The following is a 19,462-nucleotide window of genomic DNA, read 5'->3' as shown; positions in this document are numbered from 1 at the left end:
CACATTGCAGGGGTTGGGGTCAGTGATGGGTGATGTTCAGGTGTGAGGTTAGGGAGGGGGCAGGTCTGGGGATAGACGTAGGAATCAGGGAGGTTGCACACACCCTTTGGTAGCAAACAATAGTTTTGCATGTTAACGTGAGTGGTTAAGCATGGCTGAATGCAATGGTACCCTCTTATTGACCATTTTGTATTGTCATGCTTTGTTCTTGTAGATGCCATCCTGCCAGCTTGGAATGTCCATTTTCTCCACCAGTGACTCCTGCCTCACAGAACTAATTTCTATTAATCTTTCAACCAGTTGTTACCTTCCCTGTTATTCTTCACTGACCCCAAATTGGGCTAGGTGTCACTCTTGTGCACCCATCGCACTGCTACAATCTCCAGAAGTTGCCCTGATCACACCATACTGTGATTATTTATTTGCCTGTCTCTCTCTCCAAGGCAGGGGCTGGATCTTAGTCCTCTCTCTGTTCTTAGAATTTCACAACAACATCCCTAGCAATAGGAGATGCTGAATAAATGCTTATTGAATGAATGAATGAATGAATGGGCGATGTTCTGTGACAGACTTCTAAAAACCTGCATAAGCTCCGTGAGCATAAATAACCCAGAGTCCAACAAGACCTGTTAGATCATCTCTTTATATTCTACGCATGTGGCATTGCATACCAGCATTGATTCTTATCCAGATTTTAACTTTCCGTATTGGCTATCTCTTAGGCACATCTCAAACCCTCTTAGCCCTACCTGTCTCTGGGCTACTGGACTGAATCATTCTGCCATCCGAGACTACTACTGCAGGTCCTTTCACTACTTCGAGACTCAGATGAAATACCACATTGAAGGGTGTGGAATCTGGATTTCTCATCTGCTGCTAAAGGATCTAGAAGATGCACCCCCAAAATGTGGGGAGTTGGGCCAACATGGTGTGAACTCTGACCAAAGGGGAATAAGAGACAGGTGGGAGCTGGCAGGTACATTTCCTGTCCAAGCACCAGCCCCTGCAATGAAAGGTTTTGAGATACCTTAGTTCCCAATAGCCTCTCTGACCCAGCAACAAGCTGATTCTTGTGAAGCCATGGCCAGTTTAGGCCCACTCCATCTTACATTTGCTTTCCCTACCTTACTTCTCTTCTCTTACTTGGGCTTCCCTGGGATTGCTGTAAAACACTGGTGTAGAAGATTGGCCTCAGGCTCTGTCTCCTAAGGAATCTGGCCTAAGACATGTTCACACCTGCCAGTATTTCCCTAGAGAATCATGGGCCAGTGGAGGTGGAAGAGGGAAGAACAGTATGCATCAGGTGGTCTCTAGAGCATGGATGCAGCAGGGCTTGCCTGGAAGTTCAAGGCTTCAGCCATGCATCCGCTGTCCTTCTCTACACAAGTGAGTGGTGTTGGCCACCCTCATTTAGGGGAATTGGGCAGATGGATGCATTAGTAGAAAAAGATCCATCATTTAGAACCTGTGAACTAGTTCCTATGGAGGCTGACCATCTGTTCCATAATTTCCTGTTTTTAAAAATCCCAACTTAAGAAATCAAATACATACATGCATATATATATATGTATATATATAAATATATATATAAACTTGTATATATATAAATATATATATATAAACTTTTATATATATATAAACGTATATATATATAAACTTTTATATATATATAAACGTATATATATATAAACGTTTATATATATATAAACGTATATATATATAAACGTATATATATATATATATATATATATATATATATATATATATAAACTTTTATGTCAGTGATACAGCTGTGAAAATGGATCCTTAACAATAACTGTGATGTATTCTGGGTTTAAATCCTAGCTTTGCCACTTACTACTTGTGTGACCTTGAGAAAGTTGGCCAGTCCAAGCCTTAGTTTCCTCACCTGGAAAAGAGTCATTAGTAATAGCAGCTTATGTCAGGATGTTGTTGTAAAGATGGGACAAGATAATGCATTTGTAGGCCTCAACACAGTACTGTATAGAGTAAGCACTCACAAGATATTAGTTATAGTTATTAATATTCTCTCTTTAAAATACAATTTGAGAATGATAGAGTGTTAATCCTAGTATAGTAAACAAATTTAAGTTTAGAGTTTTTTTTTTTTTTTAATTTGTAGAGCTTAGAAAGATTTTATTGAGATTTTAAAAGATATTTTCTTGGTCTGAAACTTTTTTCTAGGGAATCAAAATCTCAGACCCAGTTTTAATCTTGCTAAAAAGGGTGGGAAGGCATGATAAAAAGCTTCTATGGAAGTGGTGTTTACCTGCCAGATATTTTGTTTTATTGGAAATGTGTGAGAACCACATGGGGCTTGAGACTACATAAGTGTATTTCCCATCTTCCAAATATTTTTAAGGTCTTTGCGAATAACTTTATATCAATCCCAAATTAATAAATTTGTGGAAACAAAAGCAGAAAGGTTTTACAGTTGTGCTGTGGTTATTCAGAGAATTTGTGGCAGAGAAGATCCCAGGAACTAGCCTCTTGCCCCCTACCTGAGGCAAGCTTCAATCTGTGCCAGGTAAACAGAAAAGTACTTCCTCCAGGGAAGGGAAGCACATAATCGGGATTAACAATGTGTATGCTGGTAACTTTTTGCCTTTTTTTTACAAAGCTGTATTAAGAGTCATTAAGCTTTAAACTGTAATCCGGGTTTATTATTAACTCCTGGCAATCAAGCTTCCAGTTCAGCTGTTCTACTTTATTCTACAAATGCTTGTCGCTTTCTGATACGGTTTGGCTGTGTCCCCACCCAAATCTCATCTTGAATGCCCACGTATTATAGGAGAGACTTGGTGGGAGGTAATTGAATCATGGGGACAAGTCTTTCCTGTGCTGTTCTCATGATAGTGAATAAGTCTCACGAGATCTGATGGTTTTATTAAGAGGAGTTCCCATGCACAGGCTCTCTCTCTTTGCCTGCTGCCATCCATGTAAGATGTGACTTGCTCCTCCTTCCCTTCTGCCATGATTGTGAGGCTTCCACAGCCACGTGGAACTGTAAGTCCAATTAAACCTTTTTCTTTTGTAAATTGCCCAGTCTTGGGTATGTCTTTATATGAAAACGGACTAATACACTTTCCTTCTGTGTAATGGCACTGAGCGCTAGAAATGCTGCCAGGAAGGGTCCATCCCTTCAGAAGCTAAACTCTGCAAGCTTTCTCAAGTCACCAGCGACCACCCAAGGCCCTTTATGTCTCTCCTCAGCATTTGACACTAGAGAAAACTTCTTGTTCAAAATTCCCTCTTGCCATCATAGCCTGGAGCCCTCTGGTTTTTCTCTCTCTCTCTGCCTGGCTCTGTCACCCGAGGGTCTAACTTCCCCCTTCCCAGCCCCACTCCCTTATGTAGGCATGCTGCAAGAATCAGTCATCTTCTTCTGTCTTTTTACTTCCCCTATTGATAACCTATTCATTCCCTTGGCTTCATACATTGTTTTTTCTTGGATGACTCTAAAATCTAACTTTTCACCCGTAATTTTTCTCTAGGCACCAAATCTACATTTTCACAGTCTTTTGCATCTCAACATATCCCAAAAACTTACTTCTTATCCTGTGTCCAATTAACTGCATAGTTTAAGGGACCACTCCTAGTTTCCTTAGGGTATGTATTGGGGTCTTCTCTGCCCTTACCTCAGATACTATGGCACTACTATTCTCCTATCACCCAAGCTTAATTGCTATTTCCTGTCACTGTTGTTTCTTCTATTCTGTTGAATAAAGAACAAGACCAAGGATTCCTGTGGCTATAAGGTGTTTTCTCTACTTTCATCTTTTTGCCCAGTTAAGGTTTTCTCCTGAACATTCAACATTTCTTTGCTTTTCTACAGTGTGGATGGTGATGTGGGAGGGCCCGTCCTGTTGCAGAGCGGGGGGCCGGGGGCGGGGTGGTGAATAGCTCTAGGGGCAGCGTCAGATAAGAGAACGTGGTTTATATTGCATTGTGTGAATGGCACCTCCTGGAGTTGTGCAACACAGTGCTGTGGGAGTGTAAGCATGCAAGGGATGGAGTGTCACTGAGTCCTTTTGGGATGCCAAAGACTTGAGTGGCAGGAACAAGTTGAGGGGAGTTGGCAGTTTAACCCACAAGGAAAGTTTGATTTTTACAAAAGAGGAAGGGGGAAATAATTTTTCCTCTGCGTCATCTACCTGGGGAATAAAACCCTGTGTTTTTCTAGACAGATCTGCATTGAGCTGACTTCATTGTAGAGCTACCCACCAAGCTTGAGATTTGTGGCCTGGAGCTCTGTTTTCCTCTAATCCTTGTTATTCTTGGTATAGAGAGTGTTGGCAGGAGCTTTACACATAAAGGTTTTGTGTGCCTGCAGCTCTACTGATAAATTAGGATAAAACCAGACCCTCACGTCACAACTGGACTCCCTTGGATATGGTTTTCCTATGGTCCAAAGAGGTTGGTCATAGCTTTGGTCACAGTGCTGCCTCCAGTTGACTGAAATGGCCCAGATGACTTGGCCACACCAGCAGTAGGACACCTTGGCTGACGCTTATAGCAGCAGTGTCCTTTGTTCAGGGGCCTGTGGAGCACCCAGACAGGCAGGTTGCCATCTTCCACTGCACAGACTGTGTGGTACACACTCTTCGTGGGCATGGCTCACATAGATGACCATGGGAATGGGCCCTGAAGTTGTCCACTGTGTTGACCCTGCCTCCGGTACCTTCTCTCACTACTCATTTCCAGGCCAACCGATGCCCCGCATTGAGCCAGCTAGGCTCTTTCCTGTCTCAGGCCGAAGCTCACACCACTGCTTCCTTTTTTTCCCCAAATTTCTAAGGTCTCCTCCTTCTTTGCACTTTCACTTCCTGAATGCCATGACCACAGGAATGAAATCAGCAAGTTCTTGTTCTCTCTCTTGACTAGGCTAACTCCTCCCAACCTGCATGGGTAGAAATAACGATGGTAATAGATAGCATTGACTGAGCGCTTATTATTCATGAAAAGGTTTACCTACAGCCTCTTCCAGAATCTCTGAGGTAGATACTACTAGATGAAACTCAGGCTTAGAGCATTTCAGAGACAGAGATATTCCGTGACTAGAGTTAACAACGGGGGACTTGGCCTGCTGCCTGAAGAGCTTGTGCTCTGAAGGGTATGCTAGGCTTCCTCCTAAGACTCAGGTTAGATACAGCCTCTTCCAGGAAGCCTCCCTGGGCTCCCCACACCCTGCCTCTGACCTTTGGTCATGCTCCTTAGTAACCTGTGCTGTCATGCAAGCTCAGGGCCTCTCAGAGGTGGTGGAGAGAGACCTATGTTCCTTGCTTTTTCTGAGTTCCCAGAATATTAAAAACTGAGGAAGCTCCAAGACAGGATTAGAAAAATATTATGATTTTTTTGGATATATTTTCTTCTCTGATTTGACCAAATTAAAACCTTAAGTGTATAATCATATACATAGAAACCTACAACGTGATATAATTTTGGTATGTGCAAGGCAGCTATAGGACTTACAATAGTTTTTTTTTTTTTTTCTTTGAGATGGAGTCTCACTCTGTTGCCAGGCTGGAGTGCAGTGGTGCCATCTTGGCTCACTGCCACCTCTGCCTCCGGGGTTCAAGTGATTCTCCTGCCTCAGCCTCCCAAGTAGCTGGGACTACAGGTGTGCACCACCACACCCAGCTAATTTTTGTATTTTTAGTGTTATATCCCTAACATCTAGCAGAGGGTCAGGGCTCGGCACACTGGGGGCTCTTAATTTGTCTTGGTTGATTGAATGAATGAGTCAATGAATTGTCTGTGAACAGTCTCAGACATCAGAAAGATTTTAGTTAGAATCCCAGACTACTCTTTACTACTCTCTGACCTTGAGCACGTTACTTAACCTCTCTGGCCTCAGCTTTTGTCATCTCTGAAATGCTGGTGTTATTAATAATAGTACCTACCTCATAAGGTTGATAAGAGGAACAAAGGAGGTAATGTACCTCATCTATAGGATGGCAAAAGTGAACTGTCATGAACAGTGCTTGGGTCCAGGGCAGGGGTGGTAGGAGACAGGTCATGGGCATCATTGTCAGCAAAGTGAGAGCCACTCCAGCTGCTTCCCTTCTCTGTGTCTTTGTGTCCCCAGCCAGCCACGGAGAAGAAGGATTGGTGATCGTAAGAGAGTCTCCAAAGCACCTGACTTTGTTCCCAGAGCCCTTAGCCCCTTTCCACATTCTGCCATTTGATGGACAACAATGGGCAGATTTTACCTTTTAAATAACACTCTGCAGCCCAGCAAGCATCTTCACCCACATCAGGCCACCAAGCATTCTCACTCACATTCTTAAATGAAGTAATAATCTCATTATCTCAATAATTTACATTATCTCATTTATAATTATTATTTCATTTAATAATTACTCTTTAAATCAATATTAAATGGGTTGCAGTGTCAGGAAATTCCTGCTCTTGTTGTATCATTCCTGACACCTTCTCCTCCCCTAGTGGCAGAGTTACCGTGGAGGACATTTGTTCTTGTATTTACTGAGTTCTTTGGCAACATCCTCATTTTTTTTTCACATCTAGTATTCAAGGAATCTTACAGAGAAAAGCCTCATTTCAAACTTTTCTGTTTCCAAGTGGCCAGATAGAGAGTGGGCTGCTTGGTCCAGGACCTCTAACTCATGCATGCCCTTGTATTGAAGAGCAGGGCACAGCAGCACTCCCTATCTGGGACTCCACCATCTTCTGTGTCCATTTGGCGTCACAGGGTTCTAAAACTTGGATGGAGCTTTCTAAGTGTGAGCATCCACATTGCCCTGGCGTGTGACAACATTGGCCACTTCTTTTCTTTTGCTACAGCTTCTCCCTAGATAACTGGATTCCTTCCGTCTGATGGTCATGTCCTAACTTGTATCTCTGGCCTCAAGCTTCAAACTCAAAAGTCCAAGTGCCTAGTTGACATCTCTCTTGGATGTCTAATGAGCATCCCAAATGTATCATATTTAAAAAGAAATGCTTACTTTACTCCCAAATCCTAACTCTTTCTCTCTACCCTGGTCAGTGGCACTATCACCCACCCTGTCCTCCACCAGAATTCCTTGTCCTCCCTCCTATGTGACATCCATCAGTAAGTCCTGAAGACCCTGCCTCTAAAATATATCTCAGATGACATCTCTTTCTCTTCATCTCCACTGTTTCATCCAGACTCTGGCCATCATCATCTTTCTTTTTCTTTATAAAGAAATAAAACACTTTATTCTCAATGTTGCTAATATTTTAAATTAAAACAGTAAGAAAGCTTTTAATGTTTAAATGTTGCTAATATTTTAAATTACAACAGTAAGAAAGCTTTGTTTTCTTCACATGTGCAACAGATTTGTTTGTTTATTTATTTATTTATTTATTTTTTGAGATGGAGTCTTTCTCCTGTTGCCCAGGCTGGAGTGCAATGGCGTGATTTCTGCTCACTGCAACCTCCACCTCCCGGGTTCAAGCAATTCTCCTGCCTCAGCCTCCCAAGTAGTTGGGATTACAGACGAATGCCACTATGCCAGGCTAACTTTTTTGTATTTTTAATAGAGACGGGGTTTCACCAGGCTGGTCTCGAACACCTGACCACTTGATCTGCCCACCTCAGCCTCCCAAAGTGCTGAGATTACAGGCGTGAGCCACTGCGCCCAGCCAACAGATTTATTTTTTAAAGGAATGGATTTTAAGAGAAAACAACGTGAGGCAGAAGTATGGAAGAGAAAATAAATACAAATGTAGGCTATTTTGCTAATTGTTTTATAACCACAACAAACTAGTACAGAGAATGCCCTGTATAAAACACAATAAAGGTTCAAACATCGAGGTGTTCCCTTAGCAAGGCTGAAAATTTCAGTCTCTGGTATTTGGAATTTAGGCTGCAGTCCTCGTTTTTGGATGGACCACTGGTGGGTGGCACAGTCCATGCTTTTAACCAGATTTGAACAGAAGAATGGCCACTTGGCCCAGGTAGAAGTAGATGAAGTGTTTGGTTTCATGTGTCACGTAACTACTGAAGTTCCTCCCCACGATGCAATGTCAGGTGGGATTGTACTTCTTGTCACATTCCTTCTTGATATGAGCCACAATGTTCTTCTCTATGTTGTATTTCTCCAGCGCCTGAGTAGCGCACTCCACCGAGTTCTGTTGCATCTCTTCCGACATGTCCGCATTTTTGATCACGGCCTTTTGGTCACACATGGTTACCCATGGAGAAGGGGGCTGGCTGACTGCAACGGTCTCCTGGGGAGGTGCTAGCATCGCCCGGCTGGAGCTGCCATCGCTACCGAAGCTGTGGCGCATCTAAGAAGAAAGCTTTTAATGTTTGACAGAGAGTTTTAAAGGTCACAAAGCAATCATATTTTCCCCTTTGCGAAGACTGCTTTGCATAGTTTCAGCTTGCGTGGTCATTTTTTTTTTTAATTTTAAAAATTCTGTTAAATTACAACTATAAAATGGACCACCTTAACCATTTTTAAGAGTAGAGTTCAGCGGCATTATGTCCTTTCACATCGTTGTGCAACTATTGCCACATCCATCTCCAGAACTCTTTTTATCTTGCAAAACTGAAACTTCGTACCTGTTAAACACTAACTCCTCTGCCTCCCTGGCCCCCGGCAACCACTATTCTACTCTCTATTCTGTTAATGTGACTACTTTAAGTACTTCATGTAAGTGGAATCATATAGTATTTGTCGTTTTGTAACTGGCTTATTTCACTTAGCATGATGTCCTCCAGGGTCATTCATGTTGTAGCATGTATCAGAATTTGCTTTCTTTTTAAGGCTGAATAATGTTCCATTGCATGTATATACTACATTTTGCTTATCCATCCCGTTCATCATCGGACACCTAGGTTGTTTCAGGCCACCATCATCTCTTTTCTCAACTGTTTTGACAGCCTCCTAATTGTTCGCTTTAATTCCAATCTTTCCCTTTCCATTTTCTTTGCTGAGTTTCAAAAAAGGCAAATCAAATTTTGTTGCTTCTCTTTAAACTTCTTCAGTGACTTCTCATCGTGCTTGGAATAAAAGTTAAACATCTTAATCTGAATCACAAGACCTTGTAGTTCTAAAGACTCATGACCTTTACAACCTCTCATGCCTCTTGGCTACTCTATTCCCAGGTCAAGTGTTTTCTGGATTTGTTTATTTGTTTTTCTCATCTCAGACTCTTTGTGTCTTTGGTTCCCTTTACCTTGAATCCTCTTCACTTTTCATCCCGTCGTGGTTGGCTTCTTCTTATCTTTGAGATGATAGTTAAGTGTCACCTCTTCAGAGACATCTTCTGTCACTCTATGTATAAGATTCCTTGTTATTCCTTGTCTTAACTCTGTTTATTTGTAGGTCTTTTGTTTTTGGTTGATTTGTTTCATACTTCCTTTTCCCTCATGATATAAGCCCCTTGAAGGCAGGGTCTATATCTGTGTCATTTACTTTTTTAAATTTATTATTTTTTTTCGTTTTTTAGGCGGAGTTTCACTCTTGTTGCAAAGCCTTGCCAGGCTAGAGTGCAATGGTGTGATCTCGGCTCACTGCAACCTCTGCCTCCCGGGTTCAAGCGATTCTCCTGCCTCACCCTCTGGAGTGACCAGGATTACAGGCATGTGCCACCACACCCGGCTAATTTTTGTATTTTTAGTAGAGGCGGGGTTTCGCCATGTTGGTCAGGCTGGTCTCGAACTCCTGACCTCAGGTGATCCACCTGTCTCGGCCTCCCAAAGTGCTGGGATTATAGGCGTGAAGCCAGTGCGCCCAGCTCTCATTTACTTTTGTACCCTGAACATCTAGCTGGTATTTAATAACCACTTGTTGGATGAATGAATAAATATCCTGTTTAAGGAAAGAGTGTGAGAGAAGATACCACAATCAAGTTTACTTTTCCTTTCCTTCCTTTTTTCCTCACTCTCCCCTCATCCCACCTTCAAAACATTCTAAAATGTTAACATCCCTCACTGTTAAGAAGAATCACTGGCGTGTAATGATCACTGCTGCTCCAGAAAACTGGTTGAATTGCCATTGGCCTCCTGATGTCGAAAGGGAACATACCCCAAAATTTTCCTTAACCTTCTCCACTAAAAATGATCACTTTTCCAGCCTTGCCCCATGTCTCTGAAAAAGCAACCTAATTTTGCAGTGGCCTAAATAAGCAAGGCAGAAAAACAGAAATTAAACCTGAAGAGAGAATACCCATGTAGTGTGTTTCAAAGTGCGACATGTGTAATTTTGTATTTTCTGCAGTTTTGCATTGTCTTTGTTTATTCCCTACTGTGGATAATGGTTGATTTTAGTTGAAGTTCAGTCCCTTATCCATATTGGGAAATTATTTAAAGAAGGCTTTGGCTAGACTTCGAAGACTTTAAGCTCTGGAGTAAATTCTCCTCCCATTTTTTACTGTTATACTCCCTTTCTCTTTCACAATCTCATTGACAATCAGAGATTTTCTTGGTTTTTGTATTGGTTTTCTGTAAGTGTGTATCACAGGACCACAAAATGTGTGTTGAAACCTCACTCTTTGTTAGGTCAGAAGTCTGGCACAGTCTGAATGGGTTCCCTGCTCAGGGTACCATGGGCAGAAATCAAGGGTTGGCCAGTGGTGTTCTCACTGGAGCTCAGGGTCCCCTTCAGGCTATGGCCTATTGTTGGCAGAGTTCAGTTCCTTGTGGTTGCAGGACTGAGGCTGCCATTTAAAGAGCTCATTAATTAGATTTGGCTCACCTGGATCATCTCCCTGTCTTAAGGTCAATTGAGTAGTAACCTTAATTGCATCTGTAAAATCTGTTTTGCCATGCAGTATAACATAACTACAAGAGTAATACCAGGGCTCAGATATAATGAGGTCATTTTAGGATTCTGCCTACCACATTGATCTCTTCTGTTTTTTTTTTTTTTTTTTTTTTTTGGTTAGAGTTACATTCCTCTGCATGCATCAGAAAGTCTAATTCTAATAGCTTAAGCAAAAATATAATTTTTCACATAAAAAGTAGAGAAACAAATGATTGTTGATATCAGTTCAGTGGCTCAGTGACATCAGGGCCAATGACTGTTATTCTCTTAGCCTGTCCTTTCTATGATTATTGTAGCTCCAGCTATTAAGACCGTATTCAAGTTGGGAAAAAAGAAAAAATGAGAAGGATCAGAGCTTCATGAACTACATCTGTCTCCTTCATTGGGATAGCAAAACAAAACCAAGACAAAAAATACTTTTTAGAACTATATTTCTCACTGTATCTCCATTTATGTCTAACTAGCTAGAACTTGGTGAAGTTACCACCTCTAGGTGAAGATAGGAGAGCAGGAATAGGAATTATTGTGATTGGCTTAAACCAGGATGATGAGAAGAAATGGATGCTGGTGATGCAGCGAACACTGTCAGTTATACCTCATTTCTAGAAGGCAGAATGTGCTGTTGTAGAAAGAGTGCAGAATTTATAGAGTCAGGAGGTCTGTAATTCTGTCCCAATTCTGGGAGATGGTTAGCTCTGTGACCTTGATCTAGTCACAGAACCTCTCTGAGCCAGTTACTTTATCAAGTGAGAGAAATATTTGCTTTACTTATCTCAGGGTTACTGTAAAAGTGAATTGAAATAACCCATGAAGTTCTTTGCATTCTGGAACTATATACTAATTATAATTTTTGATAACTGGTAAAAAATAAGACAATTTCATCGATTCTAAGAAATATATGTGTATGTGTGTATAAATAAGTAAATATATATATATATATATTTTTTTTTTGAAATGGAGTCTCACTCTGTCACCCAGGCTAGAGTGCAGTACTGCAGTCTCGGCTCACTGCAATCTCCACCTCCTGGGTTCAAGCGATTCTCCTGCCTCAGCCTCCCGAGTAGCTGGAATTACGGGCGCACACCACTATGGCTGGCTAATTTTCGTATTTTTAATAGAGATGAGGTTTCACCATGTTGGCCAGTCTAGTCAGAAAATCCTGACCTCAAGTGATCCTCTCTCCTCGGCCTTCCAAATTGCTAGGATTACAGGTGTGAGCCACTGTGCCCAGCCTTAAAAAATATTTTATCTTCTCTGAAATTAGATGAATTGTAAAATGCATCTAATTTATATATGGCTCTAAAATATAAATAAGAAATTATCCACATCAACTCCCCACTGTCACACAGGCAAAATATTAGTATTCTCATTTCAAAAAAAAATATGGAGTTAAACCAAGATGAATGCACCAAGATGGAGTAAGTTAATATCTTCTAAGAGTTCAAGGAACTGGAAAATGTTTTGCAAACTTTAAAGCCTGACCTCCTACCAGAGCCATTCACTAATGTGATACACTGCTCAGGTACCTGGGGATATCAGTCAAGGTCACTGCCTCAGGAATGCACCAAAGATCAGAGGCAATGCCTAACCAGTTTTTCAAGCCAAGTGTAACTTAGATTCTTGACTCTGAATGTGGGGCCATGGAATTGTTAGATAGCAGAGCCATCGGGATTGTTTATTTTGAAGGAAAATCACACAATAGAGTATTTTGTAATTATAACCTCGGGATATACATATATGTATGCATGTACATAAATGTGTGTATTTATAAGTGTGTATACACACATACAGACACACTCATACCCACAAGTAATATGACTTTAGACAAGGGAAGGCACCCAGGGTTAGGAGATTATGCTGTGTGTGCTTGTAAGACAAAAAGAAGAGGGAGTTCACTTATGGAGAATCATAGATAGATGCTAACTGTGGTCAAAGTATGACATTTGTTTCTTTTGGACTTCTTTCTCATACATGTTTGATTTGAGGCTGAGGTGTTCATTCTGTTCCCCAGTTTTCAATGGAAATTGGAAGAAGATTGGGAGGTCTCCTTTTGTTTTTTAAAATAAAATATTTAAATGAAAGAATGACATTTTTAAAAGTCGAAATAATAAGAGCAAACAACCAGGATTACTCAACTCATTTTCTCTTCTAGGAGCATCAAGATACCTGTTAGTTAATGTGTGTGTGTGTTCTTCAGTGAACTCTGTTCAGGTTTTATTAATGAGAATTCAGGTCTCTCATCAAGGAAAAGAATGTGGAAGAAGGAAAGGGAAGAGAAGCAGTATTCAAGTCCTTAATCTGATTTAGTCTTTCTCAGAGGGTAATGGGGCCTTCCAGTCTTCTCTTTGTTCTAGCAACTTATGATACAAGCAGCATGGTTATTTCTACTTTCTGATTCAGCTTCTATGGCTCCTGTAGCCCACTGTGACACAGATATCAGTGTATGAAAGCTTGTTGTTATCTTGTGTTGTTGTGCTATGCACAATTCTGAGTGCATAGTAGATGCTCAATAAGGTAGCTGAATATCTTGCTTTAGAAGAACGCTGTAAAGAAATATATAGAATTTATGTAGTCTGTTTTTCCCATTCTTCCTTTCTTTGTAGCTTTTGATTTGACCTTCAGATGCTTGTCCTTATTTAAGAGAAAACTGAGGCCTTACTTGTGGGTTTGGAATGGACACCAGGATCTAGTTGAAGATGTTTTTGCATAAACTCCAAACAGATGGCTGGACAGTGGTTGCCAGTAGTCTCAAACCCAAAAAAGTGGATGTGGAGATTTTCATAGACGCTACCTAGCTGAATACCTATGAAAAAGAGGTAGACAGGGAAGATGGCCAAAGATTTAACAACCTCTTTTGGATCACTAACCAGGCACAAGTAATATTTTTGTATTATATAGCATAGCTAACCTAACAAAATAAATCATTTTCCCAGCTCTGGAGCAATGGAATTAATCTATATGGCTGAATGAAACCTTCCTTTTATTCTCATATGATTTATAAAATTTCTGTAAAATTTCCAATTAATTTTCAGTACATTACTATGAAATGACCTGTATTTAGATGTCTGAACTAATCTCTTTTTAAAAGTGAACACAAGTCAGAAAGTAATGTTCCAGGGGAGGACTTCCAGTTCTGGTTATACTTGGTAACTAGCCCTTCTTCTGCAGCGAACAACCACAAAACAACAACATCTGTGAGGCAACTGTTTTCAGGGTTCGGTCAACAGGCAGCACAAGATTTTCTGTCCTGAGGTGAGCCTGACACTCGCCTTGGCTCTTTTCCAGGGAAGAGTTTCCTGACTGCAGTGTGGTCAGCTGGAGTCTAAGCCAAGCACAGCGGTCCTGCTGAGCTAAGAAAACAGAGATCAGAGTTTGGGGCAATTGAAGCAGCTGGAATCTGCAGGACAGGCCACCAGAGAGCAGAGAGTTGGGGAGCAGAGAGCATGGGGATGGGGAGAGGAGCAGAAGTATGTCTGGGTGTACTGAGAGAACCCTTGGCCAGCTTAGAGTGCACAGGTACACACTGAAACCATACAGAGCTTAATAGAGTGGCTGCTGGAGGATTGAGAATGGGACAAAGATACTGGACATCAGGCAATAGTGGGGGACATTGGTGGTCTGGTCCAGCCTAGCCACAGTGGAAAGAGCTCGTTAATGTCTTATTAACATCTCAAGCATCCAACCAAGTATAGAAAGCCTGTGTCTTAGGGGTAAGGATCATGTTCTCAAGGAGGGTCTGTAAATTTTTTTCTATAAAGGGCCAGTAGTTATTATTATTGAGCAGTAATTATTTCGGTCCCTGTGAGCCATACAGTATCTGTCACAGCTACTCAACTCTGCTATTGTAGACCAAAAGCAACCATAGACAATATGTAAACTAATGAGTGTGGCTGGTAAATATACTAATAATACAACTTTATTTACCAAAAAAGGCAGATGGCCAGACTAAGGCTGTGGCCGTAGTTTGCCAGCCCATGCTCTAGAGTAAGATTTACTTTAAACCTACCCTAGCAAAGCCTAGAACCAAGCCCTGTGTATTAGTCAGGGTTCTCTAAAGGGACAGAATTAATAGGATAGATGATATATATGAAGGGGAGTTTATTAAGGAGTATTGATCACAAGGTGAAGTCCCACAGTAGGCTGTCTTCAAGCTGAGGAGCAAGGAATCGAATCTGAGTCCCAAAACCTCAAAAGTAGGGAAGCCAACAGTGTGGCCTTCAGTCCATGGCGAAAGGCCCAGGAGCCCCTGGCAAATCACTGGTGTAAGTCCAACCGTCCAAAAGCTGAAGAAATTGGAGTCTGATGTTTGAGGGCAGGAAGCATCCAGCATGGGAGAAAGATGAAAGCCAGAAGACTCAGCAAGTCTGGTCATTCCACTTTCTTCTGCCTGCTTTATTCTAGCCACACTGGCTACTGATTAGATGGTACCCACCCAGATTGAGAGTGGGTCTGCCTCTCCCAGTCCACTGACTCAAATGTTAATCTCCTTTGGCAACACCCTTAAAGACATACCTGGGAACAATACTTTGCATCCTTCAGTCCAATCAAGTTGATGCTCAATATTAACCATCATACCCTGTTAAGATCTGCAGGGGAGACAGAGTTTAGAAATTGAGTCCTACAGCAATTAGAGGGCCTTGGGAAACAAATTAATCCAGTGAAGTAAAAGACCAAGCTTTATACAAGCTCTAGGTGAGCAGCGCTTGGTCAGACTGCCTGCTGGAACAAAAATCAGCACTCTGCAGTGGAAAGTCAAATCCAGAAGGTCTTCAGTGTATCACCAACAATTATTAGGTATGCAATAAAACAAAACAAAGCAAAAAAACAAAACAAAACAAAACAAAAAAACCTTAGGAAAGTATTACCCATAGTAGAAAAGTATTACCCATAGTCAAGCAAAAAAAAAAAAAAAAAAAAAGTCAATAGTAACTAATTCCAAATGGTCCAAAAGTTGGATTTAGCAGACAAAGTCTTTAAAGCAGCCATTATAAATATGTTCAAAGAACTAAAGGAAAATATTGTCACAATGAGTGAATATATAAGGCATCTCAGCAGAGAAATAGAAACTATAAAAGAACATTATAAAATGGAAAAGCTGAATAACTAAGATAAAATTCACAGGATAAGCTTATGGGAGAATGGAGATGAGAAGAGAAAGAGTCAGTGAACCCAAGGACAGATTAACAGAAGAGATGGAAAAGAGGCAGAAAAACACATTTGAAGAAATACTGACTCAGTTTTTCCAAATTTAATGAAAAAACACATACAGATTCAAGAAACTCCACTAACTTTGAGTAAAATGAGTTCTAAGAAAACTACATCCAAATGCACTATGTAGTCAGTTGCTGAAAATGAAAGATAAAGAGAAAATATTGAAAGCCATTAGAAGAAAGAAGACACATTATATAAGCATGAGTAATTACATATAATCAGCTGCTCATTAGAAACATTCAAACCAAAAGGCAAAATACTGAAGGAAAAATTCTATGTCTTGTGAAAAGTAGCCTTCAAAATAAAGGATGAAATGAAAAATGGACTGCTTTAGAGCAATGCTGTCCAATAGGAATATACCATTAGGCCAGGTGCAGTAACTCGCTCCTGTAATCCCAGCACTTTGGGAGACTGAGGTGGGAGGATTGCTTGAGCCCAGGAGTTTGAGACCAGCCTGGGCAACATAGTGAGACCCTGTCTCTATGGAAACATTTTTAAAAATTAGCTTGGTGTGATGGTGTGCACTTATAGACCCAGCTACTCAGGAGGCTGAGGTGGGAGGATCACACGGGCCTGCAGAGGTCAAGGCTGTAGTGAGCTGTGATAGTGCCCTGGTACTCCAGCCTGAACAAGAGTGAGATCCTGTCTCAGTTAAAAAAGGAAGAAATATAGCATGGGCTACTTATAAATGATTTTAAATATTTTAGTAGTTTCATTTAAAAAAGTTAAAAGGAACTGGGGAAATTAATTTTAACAGTATGTTTTACTTAAGCGAATACATCCAAGATACCATTTTAACATGAAAGCAGTATAAAATTATTAGATATTTTACACATTTTTATACTCTTTAAAATATGGTGTATATTTTACACTTAAGGAACAACTCATTTGGATTAACTACATGTCAGTAGTCCCTGTGTCTAGTGTCTGCTCTATTGGAATTGGATGATATAATTTTAGATCAAAGAGAAAGGGGAATGAACATATTTCCCTATATCTAGATTTTCTCCGAAGCTATTTTACACATAGTGTTTAAATTAACCTTCCTAAAACATTTATTAACATCTCAAAAGAGCTGAAGAGGCTACCTACTGTATGTTAAGGCAAATTCATTCATTCATTCATTCAATCAGCTGGTTACCCAACAAACATTTACTAAAAGCCATACCCTATTCTAAGAGTTAAAGACATCATTAAGCAAAAGATCAAGTCCCTTTCCTCATATAGCCACATTAACAAATAATTTCATCATAATTTGGTAAATGAGTGTAGGTTAAGATAGTAACAGCATTCAGAAGTTATGAGGGATAAAGGACAAGTGGGAAGTATGGTACTTTACTTATTGGAAGTTGAGGAGTACCACCATAGATCAGAGTTTTTTTGGTTGCAAGCAACAGAAATTAATTTTAGCTAATATAAGCAGGAAAGAAGTCTATTGAAAGGTATGAAAGAGCTCATTGGATTGCCAGATGACTGTCAAACGTGGCTTGGAAAATAGGTAGAAACCACAGGACCTAGCCAGCAGTGAACAGAGCCAGAGTCACACGATGGGTCTGGTTAGGATGCCACACTTGTCACCATTGCCACGGAATTGGGTTGTGCCTGCTTCTGGGCTTGGGTCAAGTTTCCATTGTTCACATGCCACTCTTGCATGTGTTCAAGGCCCTTGTACCTTTTAGCATTCCCTCAATATTCTAGGAGCCATTGACAAAGCCTGGATTAATTGCCAGGAGGGATGTAAAGATATTATTTTTTTCTCAAAAAAGAAAGGAGTTTTGGGTATTGAGTAGGCAAAAAACAATGAGCATACATATTATAAAGGTTTTATGGCAAAATAATTTGTGTTCTTTGTCTTTGCATTCAGTGATTGCCATTTGGCATAAATGCTTGTTGAACCAAGCCTGAGATAATGATTGAGCTAAGACTTGAAGGTGAGCAGGAGCTCATGAAATAAAAATGTAGGGAAAATGTATCCCAAAGATAATATTTAATAATGTATTGAATTAATGTATGAACAAGTGATCGAATAGGACAAAGGATATTCAAAAACACAGTCTTTCAGATAACTCAGTTCATCAAGAATATAGGATTCACAGGGGGAGAGAATGACACATGGGATTAGAGAGGTGGATCAGGGCCAGATTCACAAAGTGCCTGCATTTATACAACAATTTTTATTGAGCTGCTAACATGTGCCAGGCACTATGCTCAATGCTGAGGGTATAGCATGCAACCCCTGCTCTCAGGAATCCTTTGTTCATTTCTCATACTTCACTTTATCCTGTGAGGAGACTTTGAGGAGCTGTAAGCAGAGCTGTGGCATAGCCATTTTCAGGTTTTAGGAAGATAACTCTAGCATAATATGTTGGATGGTAGGTTTGAGCGGGTGATATGAAGGCAGGGAGACAGGTAGGAGACTTGTAACTGTCTGCGTGAGACATCATGAGGGACTGAGCCAAGGCATTGGCAGTGGGATTGGAGAGGGTAAGCTCAGAGCTCAAACTCGTTCTGAAACTTAGAGCTCCTTTTCCAGGACACTTGATACCCTCTTCAGATGAACAGAGTGTAACTCACTGTGGGCTAGACGTGCCATTCCTGCTCCCCCTTCCAGAATGCCTGTGCCCCACAGCTCTTTTGCTCAGACCCCTCCTTTCTGGCTTAGAGTAGAGTTCAAGACCACCTATAGCTCAAGCTCTCAGGAGTCTCTTAACACTCTTACTTGCTGCTGTCCTACTTTTGGTGACTAACCGCCAGAATAGGTTAGAGAGAAGAGGTTATTGTTTTAGGTTGCTGTCATATCTCCCTGCAGTTGACAGCTGCTTGAGGGCAGAGATGCTGTTTTGTTCTTCCTTGACCGTCAGGCCCTAGAATGGGCAGAAACAGTACATTTTCCTGATGACTGTGGCCCCCAACTTTGTGAAACACACCAGAGGTACTGATGGCTGAAAAATTCCATCACCACGCTTCTGTCCAGCACTGTCTGAGGAAGGCTAATCTCCCTTAAGCACACTTCTTGAGTCACTCTCTGCTTTTAAACCTCCCACAGCTTCTCATTTCCCCTTGAACTCTCCATAGCTTTTATGGTCAATCAATCCCTTCACTCCATATTCCCCCAGTAGATACCTCTGCTCTCATCAGACAGAGGCTTGTTCAGACAGAAACACACCTTGTTAAGGTCTGCTTCTGATTTTTACTGTCACTTGCGGTGATCGATCCCCTGTCCAGAGGCTTCCCTCACTTGTCCCTCTGTTGGTCCCGAATCAAGGACATCCTTCAGATCTCAGAAACCCACCCAGTCCCATATGGTTCCAACTCTCAGAGATCTCTCTATGGCTAAACTGTGGCAATTAGAGGACTGTCATAAGACAAAACTACTTCTATGACCCCCATCTTATCAGACAATTGCATTCTCCCTTCTACAAATTTTTGTATAATGCTGAGAAAGAAGTAGCTCTCTGAAATGGCAACTCCAA

At 41.0% G+C, this 19,462-nt stretch overlaps 1 protein-coding gene and 1 pseudogene across 8 annotated transcripts in view; one reads left to right on the top strand and one right to left on the bottom strand.

Annotated features, from left to right (window-relative positions):
• STON2 (stonin 2) overlaps positions 1–19,462 on the top strand; it is a 168,435-nt gene that overhangs the window by 15,818 nt on the left and 133,155 nt on the right. The window lies entirely within an intron of this gene.
• LOC112128786 (dynein light chain 1, cytoplasmic-like) lies at positions 7,704–8,194 on the bottom strand (annotated as a pseudogene).

The sequence above is a fragment of the Pongo abelii genome, chromosome 15, assembly GCF_028885655.2.
Source record: "Pongo abelii isolate AG06213 chromosome 15, NHGRI_mPonAbe1-v2.0_pri, whole genome shotgun sequence".
NCBI lineage: Eukaryota > Metazoa > Chordata > Mammalia > Primates > Hominidae > Pongo > Pongo abelii.
Note: the sequence above shows the minus strand (reverse complement) of the source record. Positions and strands in the feature narration are given on the sequence as shown.